At 45.4% G+C, this 9,031-nt stretch overlaps 1 pseudogene; it reads right to left on the reverse strand.

Moving 5' to 3' along the window:
- Positions 1–2,109: 2,109 nt before the first annotated feature.
- LOC114226555 (signal peptidase complex catalytic subunit SEC11A-like) lies at positions 2,110–2,800 on the reverse strand (annotated as a pseudogene).
- Positions 2,801–9,031: the final 6,231 nt, after the last annotated feature.

The following is a 9,031-nucleotide window of genomic DNA, read 5'->3' on the forward strand; positions in this document are numbered from 1 at the left end:
AAGGATTGGGCAAGATGATCTCAAGGTCTCTATCACCACTGATAGCGTCACCAGCTAGACCCTAAGATCTGATCTTTATTGCCCATTTGCTTGTATTCACCAACCTTTGCCCCACTTTTCCCTTACGCTCTTCTTTCCAGCTTATCTCTTAGCTCAGGCAAAAGACCTAATGGGCATAACGTCCCGTAATGGAAACCAAAACTCAAGCAATAACGTCTGCCCTGATAAGACCCAGAGGACCCAGCCTGGTTTGAGCTAAACCCCCAACTCGAGCCTGCACACATGAGCCATGGAGTGGCCTCTGGGATGATTGGCAATTACCTTTATCCCCTTATAATACCAAAATCTCCATCCATGGAGGAACACAAGCCTCCTTTACGTAATACACAATATATGTATGCACAACACTATGCCCGCCTCTACATACCATGACAAGGATCCCCTTTTTAAATATTCATCCTAAGCCTAAATAAGAGGAACTCATCCACCCTTGCTTGGGGAGTCAGAGCTTTGGAAGGTATTCCCCATGATCTTATCTGCTGCAAATAAATTTTAGATTGTGTGACAACTCACCTGGTGTAGTTTCTACCTGCAACTCACCAAGAAGGGAACTCACATTAGTTCAGTTACAATATTATACAGGGTTCCCATCATGCCAAGGCCCTGGGGAGTGAGGACCCCTTGCGGGGGCGGAGGGGGTGGCCCTCAGGCGGGAGGTGTGAGGGGTGTTCTTGGGTTTCAGTTCCAGTCCCGTGTGTGCATATATGTGTGTGTGAGGAGGTCCCCTGAGGGAGGGAGGTGAGAGGAAGCATGGGTGGAGGTGCTGCCTGTGGAAACACCTGCGTCCTGGGCATCACCTTGTTCTGTTACTTGGCCTCGGGCGCCCAGGTATGGTCCTGAGGAGGTCTGTACAGCCCAGCGCTGGGGTCTAGGAGAGCTGGCTTCATCACTGACTTCCCTGTTGGTGGTCACTGATTGGACTTTCTGTGCTCTACAGAGGACTGGAGGCAGAAGCACAGCAGAGCAGGGGGTGGGAGACCCCAGCAATCCATCCATAGTTAAGAGGGAGCTCTGGAAAGAAGGTGGGTCTGGGCCAAAAGTGGGCCCGTTGTGGGCACAGCACCACCGAGGCACGGTGGGAGTGCAGGTCCCTTGGAACCGGCTCCAACCTTCAGGAGGTTAGTGCTAAAGCCCCATGTGTCCTGCCCAGATCTCACAGGCTCCGTGTGTACTGAACCACCCGCTTCTTGGGCCTGGAGGCCTGTCCCACGGACCTGCCTCAGCTCCTCCTCCCTGCAGGAATCCCAAGAGGAATCCCAAGAGCAGAGCCCTTGTCACTAAGAAATAAGGGTGTCTGTCTCTCCCCTTATCACACACGTTTGTACATTGTTAAGAAAATAAAGGCAGATAAGTAAGAAGAGAAAATCAGCCATAATCTGTTCTCCAAGGATGCTAGTAAGTTGGAGAGCTTCCTTCCAGCTTTTCCCTGTGCATCTCTATACATCTCTAAAGCATGTACATGTATTTATAACCAGGAACGGGAATGTACTTTACCTACTTTCCCCCCATTTTCACCCATAACAAATAAGGACTTTTTTTTTACTTATCACAATTCCCATTAGTGAAACTAACAATAATTGCTTCACACCATCTAACACCCCATCAATCCAAGTCCAACTTTCCTTAATTACCTAAAAAAAAGTGACTTTCTCCACCTCATTTTTGTTTTTTTCTGTATTTCTTTCTTTCTTTCTTTCTTTTTTTTCTCTTTCTCTCTCTCCCTCCCTTCCTCCCTTCCTTCTCTTTTCTTTTTTTCTCTTTGCCTCAAACTTTTAATATAAAAAAATTCACTGATGTACAAAATGTGAAAGTCTGACAATGACAACATATGAAATGCTATGATTTGAGGGTCTACCCGAGTACGTGCCATGGTGCCCATGCACCCTTCCATACATACCCGGTGTGGAAACAGAAACTAACGCAAACCATTGCTAACAAGCTGCGCAGAGAACAGCTGCGTTCTCTGCTCCACCAATCACAGACCAATATCTACTCCAAACATTCAGTAAGGAAAAGCAGAGCATCTTCCGAAAACAGAAGGCAGACTTCTTACTCATGATGGACCCGCACAAATACACCCAGCCGAAAGAGTACTGCATACTTAAATTTAGGATAGTCATTCATGAGGATCGGCACAATCCCAATATAAGGAACAAATCCCCTTGCTCTCCCCATGACATTTTTCTTCTCTAGCCAGTGTTGTCCCTGTTTATAGAGGCCTCGGTCATCAACCACGTTATTATCTCCTTTTGTCAAAAATTTGATATGTCCATTTTGCTTCTTCTTTTTTTAAAAAAAAGATTTTATTTATTTGTCAGAGAGAGAGAGAGAGAGAGAGAGAGCACAAGCAGGGGGAGGGGCAGACAGAGGGAGAAGCAGGCTCCCTGCTGAGCAAGGATCCCGATTTGGGACTCGATCTCAGGCCCCTGGGATCATGACCTGAGCTGAAGGCAGCTGCTCAACCGACAGAGCCACCCAGGCGTCCCCATTTTGCTTCTCATGAGTCCTCAAGACTCCATGAACTATAGGAGTCTCTCTTCCTTCTATCCTAAAAACAACCATTTTCTCCCAATCAGATGAGATCTTCAACTCGATTTGTTAAAAAGAGAAGATCTCTATGAAATGCAGGTTCCATGCTGTCCCTGAGCACTACTACAATTGGACTTTCACTTCCAGTTATGAGCACTAACCCCTTCCAGATCATTAGAGCCGAGGAGATAATCATTCCAAAATTTAGGACTTGAAAATACAGCGGAGCCCTGTCCCTGCGCTCAGCTTCCAGCCCTTTGAGTTTAGCTGGGAGGCTGTCCTGCTCCAAGGCACTTTCTTGAATCAGGATCCAAACACATTGCATGTGGTTAGTATGTCTCTTAAGTTTCTTTAAATGTATTATAGTTCCCCTCCATTTTATTATTATTCATTATTATGTTGAAGAAACTGGGTCATTTGTCCTCTACATACTGTTTTGCATTTGTTTTCATTTAATAAATTCATTTCATTTAATAAACTGTTACATTCATTTTTATGTCAATATTTACACACATCATTATTTTTAATAACCATATTCTATTGTGTCACTCATAAAGCAAATCACAGTATTTTGGGTATTTGTATAGCCTGCAGGGTTTGGGGCTTACAATAAAGTTGCAATTATTACTTTATCCATACATTTTTGTACTTCTTGCTTTCTAAAGTTATGTTTTAACATGAAAATAGCTGGGGGCGCCTGGGTGGCTCAGTCGGTTAAGCAACTGCCTTTGGCTTAGATCATGATCCCATGGCTCAAGAACACTAAAGTGAATCATCTCCCTTGTCACCCGCTTTGTGGGGTGGGGTGGGGTGGGACGGCCATCGTTGCTAATATCAAGGATTGAGATTCTAAGGAACTTCTGAAAAAACTGTTAGCAGTAAGCCAAAAGAGGACAACACACGACCTGAGAGAGAGTGAACGAGGAAAAAGCTGAGAGACAAAGGAATTAGTAATCTAGGGCAGGGTGAAGAATGTGACTCAGCTGTGGCCTTTGGAGACTGGCGCTGCTGGTTCTGGGGAGGAGCTGGGCTTTCTGCATAACGCAGGGACAGACAGGCTCCAGCCAGAGCTTCCCTGAGCCGATCCAACTTGGCTTCTCCTGGTACCACGTATAAGATTCCCATATCTTGCTGCACACCCAACAAAACTAGAACCTGAGGAACGCCATTGCCCTGTTCACGGGTCCCCAGAAGCCATGCTGCCGTGCTGCCTTCTCTCATAATAGGGTTCCAGAGGGAGTGAGGCTTCCAAGGGGAAGACAGATATTGTTGGGGTGGTTGGCTGGGGAGGTGTTTCTGTCACCCAAAATATGTCCTATCATGGGCCTGCCTGGAGGAAAAACTCCCATGCATTTGGAAGAGGTGGTAAAGAAAGAGGCTAGAGGCGTGTTCTGATGTCATGACCTCCTCACAGTAAGAAAGAGGTAGGTACACATTAGCCTACTCCATTTCCTTATGACCTTGAGCAAATCACTTTAATTCTTTAAGCCTCATGGTTCTTCATCCTTTAAGTAAGAAAAACAATATAGCTCAAGGTTGTCACTGAAACAAAATGAAGTGACTTGGAAGTCTTTTTTTTTTTTTAAGGGTAGAATCAGTATTTTATTGTAACTGATTATAATCAGAAGGCAGTTGAGTATGTAGCCTTCATACTCAATCTTTCCTTTTTGTAAATAAAAAAGAATTACAAGTTTTAAACAGCCAATGGCTGGTTATGTTTTCAGAACACATAATTAGATTAATTCATTAATGGTGGCTTCAAATTTTTCCTTATTAGTTCCAGAAAATTCACTCACCTTTTGTCCCTTTTTAAAAAAATGGAATGCTGGTATGTATTTGGCTTCACACTCTGAAGCAACAACCTGACTGTCACCCACATCCATTTCAAGGAACACCACGTTAGAAGACTTCTCAGAGAGGGAATGAAAGAAAGCCTTGCTCATGGGACGTCTGGGTGGCTCAGTCAGTTAAGCGTCTGCCTTCGGCTCAGGTCATGATCCCGGGGTCCTGGAATCGAGTCCCAGGATCGAGTCCTGGGATTAAGCCCCGCATTGTGCTCCCTGCTTAGCGGGGAGCCTGCTTCTCCCTCTGCCTGCAGCATCCCCCTGCTTGTGCGCTCTCTCTCTCTCTCTGATAAATAAATAAAATATTTTGAAAAAAAGAACAGATTCCTTGAATGAAAGAAAGAAAAAGAAAGAAAGAAAGAAAGAAAGAAAGACAGACTTGCTCATTTTGCAAGGCCCACACCATGTGACTGAGAAGTCAACAACTACAAGTTTATCTCCTGCACTTGCTCTCCATCTGCTTCACCATTTTGGTGGCTGGGGTCTGACAAGCAACTGTAAGGATTGATGAAAGTGAATCTAAAACTCCAGACAGAGCTTAGAAATCTAGCTTGGTGAATGGCACCATGACTGTGCTTAATAAGGCCCTGCCTCTCCCTCACCAAACCTTGTCTCTTCATCTGATAAATGAGCAGGGGGTCTGATCCCCAAGACTTTTCCAGCTCTGCACCTGGAGTCTGGAAAGGCACTTGAAAGTATGTGAGAAATTCCCAGGGTGGCAGAAAAGGCCTCAGCCTGGCACGACCCAGCACCCTCAACTCTTCCATAAACCTGTCAGGGCAAGGGCAGGAGAAGTAGACCTGGAAGGCTGACAGAGAGGAGGATTGGGAACCAGGTCATTGTACTCAGGAGCTGTCTCTTACCTGCCTGGCCTGGGCTGCCCCCTGAGACCCACCTGAGGAGGCCCTGTACCCAGGAGCCTTGAGCAGTTGGTCTCAGTGGGACAGGGACTCCTGGAGGCATGTAGGTATCCCTCCTGGTTAGCACAGTGCCTTGCTCACACAGAGGAGCTCTAGAAGTATCTGTAGCCTCATAAGCAGCCAGACCTCCCTCTCAGTTCCGAACCATTGCCGTCCTGCCCCATCAGCTTGAGCTGACCCTGGAGTGGCCAGGAGACCTCAGCAGGACTCATTGTGTAGAAGGGGAAGTCAAGCCCCAAGGACCCAAGAGGGGCATGTTGGGAGAGTGCAGCAAGGGGAAGGCTCACCTGAGCCTCGAGCCCCCAGCCCTGGAGACCCAGGAGACAGCCTGGAGTCCAAATAAGATGGGGACCAGCTGCCCACTCCAAACCTTTTTGGCTTTAAGAAGGATTGTGGGGGACCCTGTGGTGTGGTAAGAACAACATTGTATCAGGAGTTTTCGGTTCTGGGACCAACACATCCCCCCCACCCCAACTAATTTTAGGAGAGCTATTTAATTTGTGTGTGCTCTTGGGCATCCGTAGTGGGGTCAGTAACTCCTCTCCCAGTATCATTATCACTTATACAAGAGAATACTAAGCTGCTGTGAGAAAGAATGAGGGAATAATCATAACAGTAATGCCCAAATGCTTACTATGGTCTGAGCCAGACGCTTCTAAGAATGCTAGATGTCTTAGCTCAGGTCACCTTCAAATAACCCTGTGGATTAATATCATTCTCTGCGTCTTAAAGCTGAGAAAACTGAGGTACAGAGGTTAAAGAATTTGCCCCATTCCCCACCCCAACCACATATATGCATATGTTTGAATGTATGCGGGGGAAAAAAATTTCTATGAGGATAGATACCAAAGTGTTAATGGCGGTTAACTCTGGAGGAAAAAATTTTGAGGTTTTGTATTGTTTGAAGGGAGGGGAACAGGAGGATTTTTTTTTAAGATTTTATTTATTTATTTGAGAGAGAGAATGAGATAGAGAGAGCATGAGAGGGGGGAAGGTCAGAGGGAGAAGCAGACTCCCTGCTGAGCAGGGAGCCAGATGCAGGACTCGATCCCGGGACTCCAGGATCATGACCTGAGCCGAAGGCAGACGCTTAACCAACTGAGCCACCCAGGCGCCCCAGGATTTTCTTTTTTAAAATCATATACATTTCTCTATTGATTGAAAAAATATACATTTTTTTAAAGATTTTTATTTATTTATTTGAGAGAGAGAGAGAATGAAAGATAGAAAGCACGAGAGGGAAGAGGGTCAGAGGGAGAAGCAGACCCCCCGCTGAGCAGGGAGCCCAATGCGGGACTCGATCCCGGGACTCCAGGATCATGACCTGAGCCAAAGGCAGTCGCTTAACCAACTGAGCCACCCAGGCGCCCTGAAAAAATGTACATTTTTTTAACCAGGATCGTTTATCACTTTTGGAATTTAAAAAAATGAATAAGGAGGGGGCGCCTGGGTGACTCAGTGGGTTAAGTATCTGACTCTTGATTTCAGCTCAGGTCATGATCTCAGGGGGATCATGCGGGATTGAGCCCCTTGTTGGACTCCTTGCTCAGTGGGGAGTCTGCTTGAGATTCTCTCGCTCCCTTTGCTCCTCCCCCACCCCGCTCTTTCTCTCTCTAAAGTAAATAAATAAATTTTTTAAATTTAATTTTATTATGTTATGTTAGAGAGAAAATGAATAAGGGACTCACAATTCGCTGGCTTTCAGACTTAACCGCAGAAGAGCTTAAGTAGCCGCGCGGGCCCTCAAGGCAGGGGACACTCTCCATTCCCAAAAAGGCTTTGGCTGCAGCCAGTTCCCAGAAGCAGGGAGATAGAGGGAACTACCCCCTCGCAAACAATTAGAACCCTACCCCTGTCCCCAGCGAACCCCTGGGCAGTCTGGGCAGGATGATGTGTAACATCATGGGCCCAAGGGTCAGTCCATGTGGCCTCAAGGACTGTGGGGTGGGTCAGCTAGTTCTGAGAAGCCGGTTTATCTGCATGCTTCAGCCAGGAGGCTGCATCCTTTGTCTTTTTAATTAATCACCTTCTGTATCCGATGACCAGCAGAGTGACTGCCAACAGCAGGCCAGGCTTTGGTGCCTCCTGTGAGTCCCCAGATGCCTGCATCTTTTGATCTTAGCCGTGTTTTGTGGCCTTCATCACCCTGAGTTTTGTTTTTGAATCATCGATGACCCTTCCAGTGCCAGAAGGATTCAGCCAGGATTCACTCCGCTGTGGCGGTGGCGTGTGTGGCTTTATCCTCCCTCGGACCTGCCTCGCTTTCTTCTTTTGCTTCCTTTCCCTGTATGCAATTTCTGTAGAGGACTTTGTGTTTTCTGGGTCCTTGAAAGTTAGGTCAGATGAGAACATCACCTCATCTGGCTAGTTTTTTAAACTGGTTTTTACCATAAGAATCTTTAACAGAATATTTTTATCCTTTCTACTACCGATTTCATATTTTAATCTTGTTTGAGAGAAATATGGGTTTAAGTTTCCTCCCCAGCCTTATTAACCCTTTGATATCGTAGCATTGTCTAGAAAACCCACCTCACTGTCCACTTGCCTGGTAGTCCTCAGGATATTGAAGCCAATACACCATTTAATTAGACCTCATGCCATTAGACATGACCTCAGTCTTCAGATCACTTCTGTGTTCCTGTCCCCACTGTTGCTATGAATTACTTCTACAGCCCATGACCTCTGTTGGTGAATTCTTTCAAGGTTTCCATTTCTTGAAATACGCTCCCAAAGCAGCAAAATCAACTGGGGTCCTTATCTTATGTTGCTAGTTCCTTTTCCTTCGTGTTGTGGGGCTTTTCTTTCAGGCTCTTCTCTTTCCCCAGGCTTCAGACGTGAGGCTCAAAAAAATTTATTCTAGCTTTCCGAAAACATCTCTTACCAGCACCCCCAACCACTCACCAAGTAGTGTACCCACATTTATATGATCCTATTTGATCTCATCTAAGAATTTACAGACTTGGCAAATAGTTGTACAAGGAAATATGGAGGATTGGGTCGCACTGTGCGCTTCACAAACATTATCTCATCTTGCCCTCACATTAAGGGTCAGTGCAGTGATGGAACTTGAATGGAGATGACTGGCTCATGGGGGTTTGAGCTCAAATGACAGATCCCTCAACCACAGTGATGCTGCATTTTCTTTGTGATATTCTTGATCACAGTGTGGCCCTTGGACCTTGGTGTTCTCTCTGTTCAGCTGCTAGGTACGTGGTGGGGGCAGGGTGGTTTGCATTATAATCAACTTGTTTAATTTGGCTCTATTTAGGCTTTCTAGGCTAGTATTCTTGGCATTGCTAACTATTTGCTCTCCTGTAAAATGGAGATTTAACTCAACTGAGAAACAAAATGTCCCTACCTTACCTCAATCCCCATTTTCGTAGAACCCTACATAGTTAATAATTTGGAGTATGTACTTGCAGATATACCCCAAACGCTATACATACACTATATCCATATATCCATATCATACATACACAGATTTAATTGTACAAAATGGGATCATGTCCTCATTACATATATTTACATGATAGTCCACGTAGACTATATTCATTCTTTTTAATGCTAAAATTATTCCATTGAATGAATGTACCATATATCATCATATATCTTTTATCATTATCCTGTAGGTGGGTGTGTAGGTTTCTTCCAATATGTTGCCCTTATAAATACAATGAA

This window comes from Eumetopias jubatus, unplaced genomic scaffold (genome assembly GCF_037043125.1).
Source record: "Eumetopias jubatus isolate StellerSeaLion01/CBP00866 unplaced genomic scaffold, mEumJub1_p1.0 scaffold_7, whole genome shotgun sequence".
NCBI lineage: Eukaryota > Metazoa > Chordata > Mammalia > Carnivora > Otariidae > Eumetopias > Eumetopias jubatus.